General features: G+C 39.9%; 1 long non-coding RNA gene across 1 annotated transcript; it reads right to left on the bottom strand.

The window, feature by feature from the left end:
• Positions 1-98: 98 nt before the first annotated feature.
• Positions 99-16,530, bottom strand: LOC146718522 (uncharacterized). Its single transcript, XR_014919173.1, has 3 exons — positions 16,434-16,530; positions 8,094-8,203; positions 99-338 (listed from the first exon to the last, which is right to left on the bottom strand). It is a non-coding gene; the product is annotated as an uncharacterized LOC146718522 (long non-coding RNA).
• Between the last annotated feature and the right edge of the window lie 295 nt (positions 16,531-16,825).

Below are 16,825 nucleotides of genomic sequence, written 5' to 3'. Positions count from 1 at the left end.
TTTGGGGTTTTTTCCAAACATTTAAGGTGGTCAAGCTGAGGTCACTGGAAATATTTGTGGGTTTTTGGTTTTCATTAATTTCAGGTAGTCCTTTTTAATTCAATTCAATTTTATTTATATAGCGCCAAATCACAACAAAAGTCGCCTCAAGGCGCTTCATAGATACAGAGAAAAACCCAACAATCATATGACCCCCTATGACCAAGCACTTTGGCGACAGTGGGAAGGAAAAATTCCCTTTTAACAGGAAGAAACCTCCAGCAGAACCAGGCTCAGGGAGGGGCGGCCATCTGCTGCAACCGGTTGGGGTGAGAGAAGGAAGACAGGATAAAGACATGCTGTGGAAGAGAGACAGAGGTTAATAACAGATATGATTCAATGCAGAGAGGTCTGTTAATACATAGTGAGTGAGAAAGGTGACTGGAAAGGAAAAACTCAATGCATCATGGGAATCCCCGGCAGCCTACGTCTATTGCAGCATAACTAAGGGAGGATTCAGGGTCACCTGGTCCAGCCCTAACTATATGCTTTAGCAAAAAGGAAAGTTTTAAGCCTAATCTTAAAAGTAGAGATAGTGTCTGTCTCCCGAATCCAAACTGGAAGCTGGTTCCACAGAAGAGGGGCCTGAAAACTGAAGGCTCTCCCTCCCATTCTACTTTTAAATACTGTAGGAACAACAAGTAGGCCTGCAGAGCGAGAGCGAAGTGCTCTAATAGGGTGATATGGTACTACAAGGTCCTTAAGATAAGATGGGGCCTGATTATTTAAGACCTTGTATGTGAGGAGCAGGATTTTGAATTCAATTCTGGATTTAACAGGAAGCCAAAACAGGAGAAATATGCTCTCTCTTTCTAGTCCCTGTCAGGACTCTTGCTGCAGCATTTTGGATTAATTGAAGGCTTTCGGGGAATTTTTAGGACATCCTGATAATAATGAATTACAGTAGTCCAGCCTGGAAGTAATAAATGCATGAACTAGTTTTTCAGCGTCACTCTGAGACAGGATATTTCTAATTTTAGAGATGTTGCACAAATGGAAGAACGCTGTTCTAATCGCTCTAATAGGATATTATGGTCAACAGTATCGAATGCTGCACTAAGGTCTAGCAGGACAAGCACAGAGATGAGTCCACTGTCAGAGGCCATAAGAAGATCATTTGTAACCTTCACTAAAGCTGTTTCTGTGCTTTGATGAACTCTGAAACCTGACTGAAACTCTTCAAATAAGCCATTCCTCTGCAGATGATCTGTTAGCTGTTTGACAACTTCAAGGATTTTTGATATGAAAGGAAGGTTGGAGATTGGCCTATAATTAGCTAAGACTGCTGGGTCTAGAGATGCTTTTTGAGTAAAGGTTTAACTACAGCCAGCTTGAAGGCCTGTGGTACATAGCCGATCATTAGAGATAGGTTGATCATATTTAAGATCGAAGAATTAATTAATGGCAGGACTTCTTTGAGCAGTTTTGTAGGAATGGGGTCTAAAAGACACGTTGATGGTTTGGAGGAAGTAATTATTGAAGTTAACTCAGAAAGATCAATTGGAGAAAAAGAGTCTAACTTAACATCAATGGTACTAAGAGTAGCTGTAGATAATATTACATCTGTGGGATGATTACTGGTAATTTTTTTTTTTGTCTAATGATTAAAATTTTATTTGTGAAGAAGTTCATGGAGTCATTACTAGTTAACGTTAAAGGGATTGTTGGCTCAACAGAGCTCTGACCTTTTGTCAGCCTGGCTACAGTGCTGAAGAGAAACCTGGGGTTGTTCTTATTTTCTTCAATCAGTGATGAATAGTAAGATGTTCTGGCTTTGCGGAGGGCTTTCTTATAAAGCAGCAAACTATTTCTCCAGGCTAAATGATGATCCTCTAAATTTGTGACACGCCATTTCCTCTCCAGATTACGAGTCATCTGCTTTAGGGTACGTGTTTAAGAATTATACCACGGAGTCAGGTACTTCTGATTAGAGACCTTAGTTTTCACAGGAGCTACAGTATCCAGAGTCGGTAAAATTATTAACAAGATTTTTAGATTATGAACCCATAGTGCCATGCAGCCATCCTGCACTAAAGTATTTACTGCATACAATGTAAAAATAATTGGACCCATTGCTTCAGCCCCTGCAATCAGCGTTTTAGTAAGTTCTTAAATTCACAAAAGGCACACACTAAATACCCAAATGCTTTAATTCTTAAATTATCCATATAGAAGCTGAACAGAGAAAAATCTTTTTTTGCTACCAGTTAGAAATATCCAGTTGTGGAGGTACCAGTCTTAAAGGTAATTCTCAGAAAGTCCTGCAGATGGCAGCAGACAATAGACTTGATTTGATACAGAGGTACCAGGACACTAATAGGAACACCTTTTTATTATTGGGTTGGCCACTCTTTTGCCTTTAATTCTTTATCACACAGAACTAACAAGGTGCTAGAAACATTCCTCAGATCTATATTGTCCTTATGGTCCATATTGATTTGACAGCATCATACGCGTATCACCTGTCCGTCGTGTGAATTTCCTGTTCCACCACATCCTAGAGGTGCTCTATTGTGATGTTTAAGAAACCAGTTTGAGATGACTGGCACTTTGTGACATCAGTAGTCATCAGAAGATGTTAAAATGATGCTCAGTTGGTATTAAGGAGCTCAAAGTATGCCAAGAAAATATCCCACACGCTGTTAGACCACCAGCAGCCTGAACTGTTGATTAAGGCAGGATGCACGTTGTTTACACCAAATCCTGACCCTCCATGTGAATGTCACAGCAGAAATTGAGACTCATCAGACCAGGCAACATTTTTTTCAACCTTATTGTCCAGTTTTGGTGAAGCTGTGTGAATTGTAGCCTCAGTTGTCAGGAATAGCACCTAGTGTGGGTTATTGTAGACCATCTGCTTCAAGGGTCGACGTGTTGTTACAAGTGGTTATTTGAGTTACTGTTGCCTTCCTATCAGCTCGAAGTGGTCTGACCATTCTCTGACCTCTGACATCAACAATACTTTTTCACCCAGAGAACTGCTGCTCACTGGACTTTTCTTCTCTTTTCTTCTAGACCATTCTCTGTAAACCGTAGAGATAGTTGAGTGGAAAAATCCCTGTTAAAAGTCGCTCAGTTTCTCTTTCTTCCCCATTCGGATGTTCGATTTGAACTTTAGCAGGTCGTTTACCACATCTGCACTGTGTTTCTGCCATGTGATAAAGTTAAAAGACAATGTAGTGTATATAAATCTATGTTCCATGAAGGGCAAAGAGGCAGGGGGTTTCATGCCCTGCTGATGTTCGTGGACTTTAACCAGGTGGAACAACTAATCATGTAGATCACATTCTCTGTATTGAATGAAAAACCCTTCATACAGTTTGTCCTTCGTCCATAGTACACAGTTCCAGGCCTTCTATGGAAGACAAAATGTGTTATACTTTAAACCCCCACAGGAACAGCAAAGCAAAGGAGGACAGACTTGACTCCTCGCTAGCCTCGGGGCTTCTCTGTTCCTGCCTCGTCATTGGTCGAAGCCCTTCAGTTCTGGTGGCTGTGCAGCTCCCCGAGGATCATAGTTGCTGCAGGAACAATAGAAAGCAAGAGAGGAAACACACACTGTCCTTGGAATCTAAAAATGTTTTTGCAGACACAAATACACGCGATTTCTCCGGGTCTTTACCAGGCAGGATGTTTTTTGTTCTGGTAGTCCAGATTAGCACTGTGCTGTGTGTACAGAGAGTGCGTGCAAAGTTTATTAGTTTGTGTGTGTGTGTGTGGGGGGGGGGGTATCATTATTGGACTAAAGGACAGAAATACAGACCGAAACACACAAGATTTTGTGTCTCTATCAGTGTGAATGTGACTTTTGTTGTTGCTTCTGAAAACCAGTCCCATAATTTCCAGGATTTTCTGCACAAGATTTTATGTTTTGGCAGTTTCTCAAATACTCAGGCCACTGTCCAAAGCTGCTGCTAGTTTTTTCTTCCCTGCTTTAGGTGTAAAAAAGTTTCTTTAAAGGCTACGGCCATGGAGCTCAATGGTGGCCTTGTCCAGCTGTGTGCGTGCTGGGGGAGCTGTTTCTGTCTGTAGACTCTTAAACTTGACTGATGACTGTGGAAGAGAACCACAGGAGACCTGCAATTGTACATATAGAACCGTGCGTTCGTGTGTGTGTCTGTGTGTGTGTAGTCTAGCCAACAGGTCCTATATAGAAAGCTAGACCACAATAGCAGGTTGTAGCCAGACACTGTAGGCATTCATCTAGACTTGCACAGTCGTTTTCGATCTCATGCTCTAAAACTGCATTGGCCTTGTTGCCCTCACGCTGTAGAGTTTAGCTGTTTCCCAGCAAACACACACACACAGACACACACATTCCAGTGGTCACAGTAGTGCAATTAAAATATGGGCAGCGACCAAAAACGGTTAACTGCAAGGTCTTTCTAAAGGCAGACACTTCTAATCTGCATTCGTGTCCCTGTGCATTGATGCTACACATGATAGAGGATGATTAAAACTACATAATAACAGCCCCATAAGGACCCTTTTTGATGGGTGTTTTAGCAGAGCCTGTGTAGCTCAGATCTTGATTGTCCATTTGTCATTTCACCCTGGTATGTCTACCAGAAGATTGTGGCATGTGTACAGTGTGGGTGCATTGGTGTCTGCGCTTGTAAACTTTCATTCCAGTTTCACCACTGGCTAGCTGTGAACAGGAAGCCAAGTGCATATGTCTTCCATGCCACTTATAGCCTCTCATCCTGTAAAACCCATGTGGCCCAGATACGGGATCCTCCACAAGCTGGTAGATGGTAAATTTCAATTTAATTTATATATCACCAAATCACAACAACTGTCACCTAAAAGCACTTTATACTGCAAGGTAAAGACCCCACAATAATGCAGAGACAACCCCACCAAGCGACAGTGAGGGGAAAAACTCATTTTTAACAGGAAGAAAACTCCTGCAGAACCAAGCTCAGTGAGGGGCGGTCATCTGCTGAGACCGGTTAGGGGTAAGGAGTTCAATCTGTGAACTCTTCAATTTTTAGTTTGACGTCACTCTTTTGTCAGCACCTCTTTTCTGTGAAAAGGTTATTTGAAAAACCTGAACCAACAAAGCCAAAAATTTCCCCAGGAAGACTAAAACCAGAGCTAAACGAGAGGGTGTTACATTCATGTGCATTTTTTTGTTTGTGTAAATTATGTAATAAATAAAGGGCACACAAAAAGTCCACAAATTGACCTCTGAAGACGTATGTCCACCACAAATCACAGGACTGTCCTATCAGCATGAGCGTAGCTGATAACGCAGACACACACATATGTCACAGTCAGCTGTTCTTTTGCAGGAAGTACCAGCGTGTCAGTTCCAGATACATCCTCTGTGAGTGTTTGTGTGTTTTCAGCCTAAGCACATTGAACAAACTGATAGTAAAAAGAACTCCTCACATCCTTTTTTTCCTTTTCTTTTCCTCTTGTCCCTTTCACCTCCCTTTTTTCCATTTTCTCCTCCACCCACTCCTACTTCCTGTCACCTCTTCACTCCACTTCCTCTTTTTTCCCTTCCTCCCTGTCTTCTGATCTTTCCTCTTCACTGTGATAACTTTGTCTCATGTCCCGTTCGCTCCCTTCCTGTTCTCGTGTTCAGTTTTCACAGATTTCAACAGATTTGTAGACTTGTAGCACAGCACGGGTTAATTTGTAGGTTTCATTAACCTCTAACTTATATTCCATATTCTGTATTCCCAAGGCCTTACCACAGTGGACAGCATCAGATGCCCTTACTGAAACAACCCTAGTGTAAAGCTAATTTAAATATACGAAAGATAAGAAAGATGTTTGTACTGCAACCCTCAAATAAAATCACCAAATCACCAACACAATGATTTCACTCTCAGTAATTTCCTTTAAGATACTTTATGTTAGATATTAAATGTTTTAAACTGTTTATCTGTAGATGATTTAAATATTAAAAAATTAGAAGCAAAACATGATCAAGTGACACTCAAATGAAATAAAGTGATTAGAAAGGTCAGTGAGTTTAATTTCACTAGCCACACCAAGGCTAGAAGAAGAAATCACTTAAACAGAACCAGTGTGACAAAAAGAAGCAGGCTAAAAGATCTCAACACGTAACACATCATGTCACGATCTAAAGAAACTCGAAGGACAGATGAGAAACAAAATCAATTATATCTACCAGTCTTACAAAGCCATTTCTGAGGCTTTGGGGCTCCACAGTGAAAGCCATTGTCCAAAAAAAGAAAAAACTTGGAATGAGGGTGAAAATTCCCAGGATTCCCCAACCCACCAAAATTAATCCAAGAATGGATCATCATCTAAAGACCTGTAGGCCTCACTTGCCTCATTTAAGGTCAGAGTTCATGATTCAACAATAAGAAAGAGACTGGGCAAAAATGGCATCCATGAGAGAGCTCAAAGGAGAAAAACACGCTGACCACAAAGAAAAATATGACTTGTCTCACATTTGCCTGAAGACATTTTGATGATCAAAAAAATTTGAAAATAATTCTGTGGCTCTTTTTGAAAGGTTTGAATCCTCTTACATCTGACATATAACTAACACAGCATTTCCTAAAAAGAAAACATCATACCAACAGTTAAAGAATGGTCGCGGTAGTGTGATGGTCTGCGGTGTAAATGGTGGAACCATAAATTTTGCTCTCTACCAGAAAATCCTGAAGGAGAATGTCCGGCCATCAGTAGCACAATGATCCAAAACACAGTCCATCGCTGAATGGCTTTAAAAAACAACAATAATAACACAAAGGTTTTGGAGTGGCCTAGTCAAAGTCTGCACTTAAACCAGATTGAGATGCTTTGGCATGACCTCAAACAGGTTGTTATAAGAAAAACCTCCAATGTGGCTGATTTAAAACAATTCTGAAAAGAACATTGGGCCGGTATTTCTCCACAGCGATGTGAAAACCTCACTGCCATCACAAACACTTGACTGCAGTTCTTGCTACCAAAGGTGGCACAGCCAGTTTAAGAGATAATTACTTTTTCACACAGGGTCAGGTAGGTTTCGCTCAATTTTTTTAACCTAAATAAATGAACTCGTTTCAAAATAGTGCATTTTGTATTTACGCAGGTTAGTTTTTGTCTAATCTGATGATCTAAAAGGTGTATGTGCAAAAAAAAAACCTTTTCACAGCACTGTGCATACATGCTAGCAAATGAGTGTACACAGTAAGATACAAGACATGCTAAATATAAATAGAAAGCCCACTATATCAGGGTAGCACATACCACACAGATGATTGTTTGCCTACATAGACACACAAAGAAAAGTGTGCATGCAGGAACTACTACACATATATCAGGACATCAGTATGTACAGTAGGCAAACACTCACACACCAGAGCGGTGAGGTCAGAGATAAGAGGATGAGGAAACAAGCTGCTGTCTGATCAGCGGACATACTGCTGCCCTTACATCACCACGCATTTCTTCACCGTCTCATTTATTCACTCTTTCCCAGCCACAGATTCTCCTCCTTTAACTCCATTTTTAAAAATCAGCATACCCGCCTGTTTTCCTCAAAGATATTTTTCCTTCTCTGGTTTCTTTCCTCCCTTATCTCCCATTTCTTACTCAAACTGTTTATCATCAAACAGAAAAGTAAAACTGAGCATTCCTGTAAATAGATAACTGTAAGGATTATCTCACAGTAGTCAAAGTAAATCAGATATAATAGAAGCAGAACATTTTGTTCTTCTAACCTTGTCATGAGCTTGTCATTTTAATGGCTCTTTAAGCAGGCATGAAGGGCAAAGCTGTGATGAATAAGCAGCCTTTGGCTTTACAGATATTCATTTGGTGTCAATGTCAAGTTTGACTTTTATCTAAATCTTCTGAGCACTGCCAGATTCGGACCCCCCAACCTCATCATGGTTAAAAATTTGGTAGCACAACTATGAATCTCACAAAAACAGCATTACTGTATTAGCACGGCAAGGTTACAGGAAAAAGAAGACAATGCAAAGGGATCAGCAAAATGCAGCTGAGACACTTCTGAATTTAAAGGTTTAATCCAAAGATGCAAAAGCAGTGAAGTGATAACCTCTAAGCCTCAAATCTCTAACCTTTCTGTGTGGAGGTCTTCTCCGGGTACTCCGGCTTCTTCCCACCTTCCAGAAACTTGTGTGTCTTTCACCCTAGGACAGCTGGGATAGGCTCCAGCCCCACCTTGATCCTGAATTGGATACATGGTTAAGAAAAAGGATGGATGGATTTAGTAACGGGGTGCTGATGGGGAAAAAAAGAGAAAAACATACAAAGATGAAAAAGTCAAAGCTGCACCTTCAGTAAATAATAGTTGAATAACTGGTAGTTTAGTGATAACTCAAAGACAGCCAAGGCCACCGTATGTGTGTACATGTTTGTATATGTGATATCACACGTGTGCAAGTCAAACGTTTAGTTTAACCAGACCTAATTCCTTCTATCAATCTGAAGCCCCCATGAGCGAGCGTCCGCAGTGAGGACATTTAATGCCATTACGGAGAGTGTTTAATGGCCAAGAGGTCTCATTATAGTGTGGAGCAGACAACACTTCCTGTCATCTGCGTGTTTACCAGTGAAAGAGAATTTGTTCAGCTGTCATAGACATTACAGCAAAGAAAGGCCGTTCTTCAAGTAAAACATGTTTGTGACACCGATTAAAAATAAACGCTGACATCTTAAAGGAAGAATAGATACATCTGAAGGTGGTTTGAAGATCTCGTGACTGGAGCAATCTTGATTTTCCCCACAGCTGTTTTATCTTGTGACTGGGTTGATAGCCATCTCATTGCTGCATCAGAGGCTCTGCAGTCTATATGCAGCACAACTGGATCATATGAACAATTGTCTGAGCTCATGACTGCTGAGCTGATGAATGCTATGCAGTTCTAGCTCAGAGAGGGGCTTTTTTATGTTATGAGGCTATAACTTTCTAAAATAAAAGGGAGGTTGGTTATTGATCTGTGTCTAAAACACTAGGCTCATGTGCAAGTTTTTAGCACAAGGTTTACAACCTTAAAGCCTCTGCTGCTAACTAAACATCCCCGAGAAATCTAATTCGTAAAGGGTGTTAAAGACACGTCGATGAGTTTCTGAAACAAACAACAAACAAACCGCAAGAGGGTCTGGGCTCTAGTCCTCCACCTTCCTCCCACAGTCCAAAGACATGCATCTGACTTTAACTGGTGATTATACATTGAACATACATGTAAATGTGAGCATTAATGGTTATCTGTATCTGTGTTATCCCTATGATAGACTGGCAAACCATCGAGGGTGTACCCTGGCTCTCGGCCCCTAACAGCTGGGATCAGCTCCAGCACTGTGGCAACCCTGAATTAGGTAGGTATAAGAAGATCGATGGAAGGATACTTCATTTAAGCTCTGTTGTTAAAGGTTGTGTTTAAAGTTTTGGCTGCCGTGATGCAAACATTTCCCAACTCTTGGGATAAATAAAGTATATCTTAGCTTATCTTCAACTATCAGGCTCCTCAGTGTGAAAACAGCTCCCAGTTTTGGGTTGATCCATTCCTTAAATGTGCTGCTGCAGGCCCACGGTGCAGAGGGAGTTCCCATGAAGCACTGAGCACCTCTCCTCCACTTCAGTCTCACGTATTTACTTGCTACTATTGCTTATTTTTTAAAACTGTATCTTCTCTCCCCTGTAGTTTATCCCTTTTCTTCTGATTCTCTCTGTCTCTTTACATCTTTGCTCTGATGCTGGTGGAGCTGACCGTCTCAAATCTACATTTGCTGATCAGAGCAACAGGCTCAGTGTTTACAGTCTGTTGCCTCTCCACGCTCTGCTTTTTCTTTTCTGCTTATCTGCCCTCAACAAACCCTGTCCACTCTGAATCCGGCATTTCTTCCTAATGAAAGGGAGGTTTTTCTCTCCACTGTCACCAAGGGCTTACTCAAGGAATTGTTGAAAGGTTGTATGATTCATGATTCGCTTGGGGATTCACCCAAAACCTTAAGAAATAGTCCAGTTTTGTGTGTGTGTGTGTGTGTGTGTGTGTGTGGGGGGGGGGGAGCATGGGACATTTTTTTCCTTGATAAACTACATACTTGTTATTACAGGACATTAATAAGCTAGTCTTCTGTTGCTTTATGTATACTATTATATTGACAGGTAGGTTTTCAAAGTGGCAACCTGCTATCAATAAATCAGAACAGTGTGTTCCATATACGTTAAGTCCCAAAGGTCTTCAATTATTGACAGAAGAGCTTAAAATAGGTATCATATTCAGGGTTTTCTATTAAAGCTATCTAAATTTAAATAAATAAATAAAAGGTTTGCTATTTATAGAGGTGAGGCTTCTGTGATAATCTAGATTCAGCATAATTTGTCCAGAAAAACACAAACTGTGCAAAATCATCCTCCCTTTGCTTTAAGGATCAGTCTCTCATGACTCATTGTATTGGATGAATCCTACTCCCTTCAGTTACTGCCTCAACACTACACACCCAGTCTCTCCCCTGCTGCCTGTTCTGGGTTAAACAAACAGACATGCAAGTCCTGCAAGGTGCACTTCACACATGCACTTGTGCTTCTTTCCAAAAAAACACACACTTATCCAAGCTCATGTGCAACTTTCACTTGCCCGTGATTTTAATGTGAAGATAAAGATTAAAGCGTTTAATTAAAGCGGCAGCACGGAAAGGTAATAAAGTCCAAGTGTTCCAGACCTTTGAAGAACATTTGTCCTCGATCACAAAGATTCATTTGAAGCAGCGTCTCTGAACTCTGCACAGCTGAAACTAGGCCTCCCTCTCTCCTCATTGTGTGTCAGCTCACACAGTTGAGAAAAGGACAAAAGTTCTGGCCATGAGCCTGTTGGTCACAGTGTGTGTGTGTGTGTGTGTGTGTGTGTGTGTGTGTGTGTGTGTGTGTGTGTGTGTGTGCGCCAGCTGGTTACATCTGGTTTCAGAGGCTACACAGGGAGGCTGATTACTCCCACCTCTCAGTATCAGTAACTAATCCCCATTTCCCAGAACAGTGTTTATGTGTGTCTGTATGTGAAAGAGAGAGACTCACAAAATGTGTTCATTTTAAAATGTTAAGCTACTGTAAATCCTGAGAACTGTGACAGAGCATGAAATCCAATTACAAACTGTCAAGGTGGCAGACGCTATATTCACCTGTCTCATTCACCTGTCGGTTTCATCAGTGTGATCAATCATTACCTCCCACTGACCGACTCAGAATCATATTTAACAAAGCTCTGTAAATAGTTATTCATACTATGAATATTTTTCAAGTTACAACCACACAAAGTACATAAGGGTGGGTTGAAATCTTGCATTTAAGCCTTTTATTCTTTAGCTTAAAGCCACAATCGGCATATTTTTTTAGTATAACTTGAGCACCAATATCATAGCATATGTTTGCCACAGTTCACTGTGTTTACTGTACAGTCATAATCCAAGCACAATTAATGACAAAAGGCACGCTTTTATTGAGGCTAATGAGAAACTTGAAAATGAACAAAGTCCCAAGAAGTTTAAAGTGACTGCAGGAACACAAAGAGCTAGCATACAAACTAGCACAGACGAAGGAAACACAGAGCTATGTGTGCGTATGTACAGTATAATATCTCTGTGTTAGTGTTGTTCCTACATCTTCATAATAATGTTGGTCCACGATCAACATTGCAGTTAACCAATGACATTTTCTGAGCATTCAGTCAGCATTAGCCAAAAAAGTAGCTAATGCTTTTAGCAAGCTAACATGAGCAACCTAAATTTGGCTAACAGCAAATTTTACTTAAAAATACATTTATTATATTGTATAAATTAATAAAGACAACACTTAAAATGCTAACCATTTGTTCCAGAAGAGACTCTTAAGTAAACAAAGAAAATTTTCCTGCCAAGCTATGAGCATGAGGTCTCAAAAGCTGGAAAAGACAGGAAGTAAAAGTAGAATTTGGAAAACGTATAAACAAAGTTCAAAATAAAACTGGAAAATTTTTAAAATATTCTTCCTGCTAAAAGGGAGCACTGTGATGTTTTTATTCTGCTTGTTTATTTTATTTTGTTATTCATATTATCATCTGTGTGGATATTCTGCTGCAGCAGACAGGAGGTGAAGGCCAGGTTAGTGAAAATAGGCGAAGCGGAAGAATAGAAAAAGAAAAGGAACAGAAAGAAAGAAAAGAAGAGGATGAAGCAAACAGACATGCTGAGTCTCCAACTGCTGCATCTGCAACAAAGCACGACTCTGTTACAAACTGTCAACGTGTAAAGGACTACAGAGTCTTGAATCCTGACCTTAGTCACTGTGTTGTAATTTACTAAAGTGCGTGTGAAAATTCACATGCTTCAGCTCTTAGCACTGACCTTCACCTTTAAAAGTGAGTGGTCAATGCACCTTTTTCACTTATTGCCAAATTATAGCTGGAAAGCCATTCATGTAATTAATAGTTTTAATGATGCTTCCACTTCATTCCTGCTTCCTGCTATTGCAGACTTTCTGTCATGGCTCATTGGGACACTTAATTGAGAAGTGAAGTCGTTAATATTATTAGTCACACCTGGATTTTTCCAACCATAAAAAACATGTGTAGGTGTAGCTGTGTATCACGGTTTCTTGCACTTCTTTTCTTCCACTACAGCTGAAGCCCAACAAACACAAAGCTGTCTTCTAATGTTTCTCAAACTGGGATCCTACACGTTCCTGTACTAAGAAACTGCATCAAACCAGTCAACTTAACAATGTTAAAGAGTGTCACATTAAAAAACACCCATGAGCATTAAATCTCAGTCTTATAATACAGCTCTGCAACAAAGCCTAGTACATCTAATTACATCTAACAGGCTCGGGATCAACTGACATTTGGTTATTCGCTCCACGATAATCCAGAAATTATGAGCCATTTTCCGCTTTGTTCTTGAAGGTCTTATCTACGCCATGAAATGAGCAGTTGGAAAAACCTGTCAGTATGTCCCGTTTACTGATAACATGGAAACACACGACCGATGGAAAGCATCAGCAGACTTTGCCCAGATGTTAGGCATTCTTATAATTATTAGGAATTTCTGACTCTTGCTGAGGCACTGATTTGTGAGCAATTTAAGACTGATCTGCTCTCCTCTAAATGAGATTTGTCAAAGCTCCTACTTCCAGACTTCTCACAGCTCCAGTTTCACTCAATTAATGAATGAAGTGAAACAGAATAGCATCCCTGTATAAACTGTTGCATTTTGCAAATAAACTTCAGCTGAGCGAATCAAACACACGACAGGTTTTCAGAGGTGTGACAGAAAAAAGGTCATTAAATAAGGCTTTGCTCATGAGTCTATGTAAGAAAAAGAGATTATTTTCTACTTAGTTTTATTGCATTTTTAGCTCAAAATTCAAGTCTATTAACTCAACATTATAGCTCGACATCTGCTTTCAGATCAGCATGTCTCCCTCTGGACTGTGTGGATATACTGTATTTAATTGATATCATCTGTGGCATGACAAATGAAAAATTACACCTTTATTGTTCTTAGTGGTGCATGAAGTCCACTGACCCCTGTGGAGCTTCTCAGGTGAAGTAAATTCAGCAAAAACATCATGTACAGTTTGCTATTATATGCTTAAAGTTAATGTGTATCACATGCAAAATACTGAGGCTAGTATTTTTACTTTCATTGACGTAGTGAACCCTGACATTGTTAGAAAAAGTATGTTCTTTAAAACTGAAAAACAAGTGTAATGCTGGGCTGATTCACGCTGTTTGAGTGTCCGATTCAGAGTTTAAAGCTTCCTTGTGAATCAGCTGTGGTGTCAGCTGCAGCTGCTGCAGACTGAAACGCACCCTGCAGACTTCATTACCGAGAGCTTTTATCTTTTCCAGTAAACACACTCGAGCAGCGACTAATTAGATGAGATATATTAAGTCAGAACAAGCAATGATATGAAACCACATGCCTTTGATAACAAGAGGTTTATCTTGACAAACGAGAAGTATGCAAATACCACGTTTTATGCATACGCCAAAAAGAGACTTGGGTAATACTTGTAAGGTCCTTGTAATAGGTGTTACTTAATTGGTGGTAAAAATTGTAAAAGTCCTTATAACATGCTTATTAATAATTAGTATGTGCCAGTATAATGATTATTAATAAAACATTTATAGTTTTATTACAAGGCATTTACATTCATATAACAGATTACTAAAGGACTTTGGATTATAAGGACTTTGAGTATTTTTGTATTTTATTATGGTTTATTGAGTATTAAAACACCAATTGTACCATTTAGTTAAATCTTTCATAAAGAGGACCTGTTGGGCTGCCAGTATAGCTTACTTAGTTGAGCATGTGACCCATATACTGAAAGATTTTTCCAGGCACCCACATTTGAGTCCACCCCTGCCATTTCCTGTGTGTCTATCTGCTCTCATATCCTGTCAAAAATCAAGGCTAAACTGCTGCAAAAAGTTTTTTTGTTTGTTTGTTTGTTTTTTAATTTAAAGAGAACCTGCTGTGCTCATTTCTTTCTTCACAGTTTTATTCTATACTTACACGACTCAAATTTAAAAATAATACTCGTCAATCCTGTATGGAGCATTAATATAGCCCCTCAAAGTCATCGACTCCCTGAAACGAGCTGTTTTATGTCTCAAACAGAAAGTTTGATGGTCAGACAGGTGGAGCTGCTATGAGATGATCATATTAGAGATATCCTGTCCCTGATTAACTGATCATCTAGAAGCAAGAGTTAAAAAACACAAAACAAACATTTTAAAGCTTAAGTCATAGTTATTAACAGCACATACCTCAGTCTTTGAAACTTTGTAATATGAGCATTCATTATTGTTGCAGTCTATATACAGAAAATAAGGAAAATCCTAATCAGTCCCCCTGCAGTACTTTTTGGTTGCGGCTGTTTATGGGAAAATGTAAAACATGAAAATAATAATTTCAGTAGCACAAGACTTTCAGTAGCAATGTATTTTAGACCAATAAGTGGAGATGTTTGGTCATAATGCATAGAACCCCGCTTGGTTAAAACCAAATACCTGACACCAACTGTGAAATAGAGTGGTGGAGGGAGGGGTGATAATTCGGATGTGTTTCACAGACACAGGATCTGGGAACCTTGAAATCATTGGGTCCTCCATGAACTCCTTTGTATGCCAGAGTATTCATTGTGAGGTCATCTGTCTGACAACTAAAGCCTAGCTGAAACTGGAATAGGACAATGAGTCCAAGTATGCCAACAAATCTAAAACAAAACGGCTAAATTAAAAAAAGACTCAAGGTGTTGCAATGACAGTTCAGACTTCAAGCCGATTAAAATGCGGTGGTGGGACTGAGAGCTATGCATAAACAAATCCCAACAAACCTCAATGACCTACAGCCGTGTTGTAAAGAAGAGCAGGCCAGAGTTCCCCAGCAAGGATATGAGGGACTGATGAAGTCATGCAGAAAACAATTACTTCAAGCTAAAAGTGTTTCTTCAAGTTTTCACAGTGCTGGTGACCCCTAAGCCTTTATATCATGGAGGCCATGATATAAAGGCTTAGTGGCATTTGAAATAACACATTTATTAAATACACAGCATTTCCAGGGCGGTTACAGGGATTTTATGGCGGTTACAGTCGTCAGCTGTTGTTAGCAGTTCACAGATGAGCTGTATTAATGTGAAGAGTTGGAAAGTGGGAGGAAGGTGTATAAACTGAATGTGTGTCACACTGTTTCTCAACTCAAATGCTATATGGCACCTTCTCCCTCATGGGGTATCCTCATAAACTATGTGAGCAAGAGGGCAGAGAGAGACCAAGAGAGGAGAGAGTGTATTTGACTGGAAAGTGATACGGAAAGGGAGAAAAAAAAAGGAAAGAGCATATTTGTTTGAGAGCAGGTGAATGGCCAGAGATAAAGTCCATTCAGGCAGCAGTTTCACTCGTTCAGTAAAGATTCCAGGAGCGTGTGTCAGCGTGTTTGAACAGTGGGTCTGTGCGGATCATTGTGAGGGGAAAATCCACTCATTGTCACAATGTGTAGATTAAGTTGTTGCTGTGTATTTTGTGATCTCCTCTGGCCTTTTTGTATGACATTTGCATGTTCCCTCTGTGCCTGCAAAGGTTTTCTACCACCGTCCATTGTCAATTGGTGCTGGAGACACCTAAATGATGGATGTGTAAATGGGTGAACAGTATCACAAATAGTGCAGAAGACCAACCTTACTATGGTTATGCTTAGTTTTTCACAGTTTCACAGTAGTGCATGGAGCTCTATGAAAATTTTCATTTTTACATTTCTGTACGTAGATGTCTTACTAATGTCTGACTAACAGCTGCTGGGTATAAGCCATAGTCATAATCTATTTTTTAGTTCCAGTAATCAGTGTAGATGGATACAACATCTGGTTCTTTTTGAGCTGTTTTCCTGTCTGATGCAGATAACAGAAGAGCTTTACTTACAGAAGATATTTTGACTCGCCATGGCAGGAAAAACACAGGTGTAACTAACAATGTCATGAGTCATGGTCATGGTCAGCAGGCCAGCATCCACCCTACCAAGAACCTGAAACAAAAACAGCAACGCTAAATATAAATCAGCCATTCAGCCTCACTCTTGTGCTTTTCTGATTGTGACTGCACTCTGTGGAAAAAGGTCAAAACCCTTCAGTAAAAATGATAGCCTCTCATGATTGTAAACTATTGAGTCAGCTAGTTGCAAGATGTTTTCTTATGGATAACACCTGGATTCAGTATAAAAAATAAGTAATACTAATAATAATGTTGTCAGCAAGGCAACACTATTAGTGTTACTTAACAAAGACAAGCTGAGCACTCAAAACGAAAGCAGCTGG

The sequence above is a fragment of the Copadichromis virginalis genome, linkage group LG1 (genome assembly GCF_057382275.1).
Source record: "Copadichromis virginalis isolate Kocher_CV1m ecotype Utaka linkage group LG1, C_Virginalis_male_GT1.1, whole genome shotgun sequence".
Classification (NCBI taxonomy): Eukaryota; Metazoa; Chordata; class Actinopteri; order Cichliformes; family Cichlidae; genus Copadichromis; species Copadichromis virginalis.
Note: the sequence above shows the minus strand (reverse complement) of the source record. Positions and strands in the feature narration are given on the sequence as shown.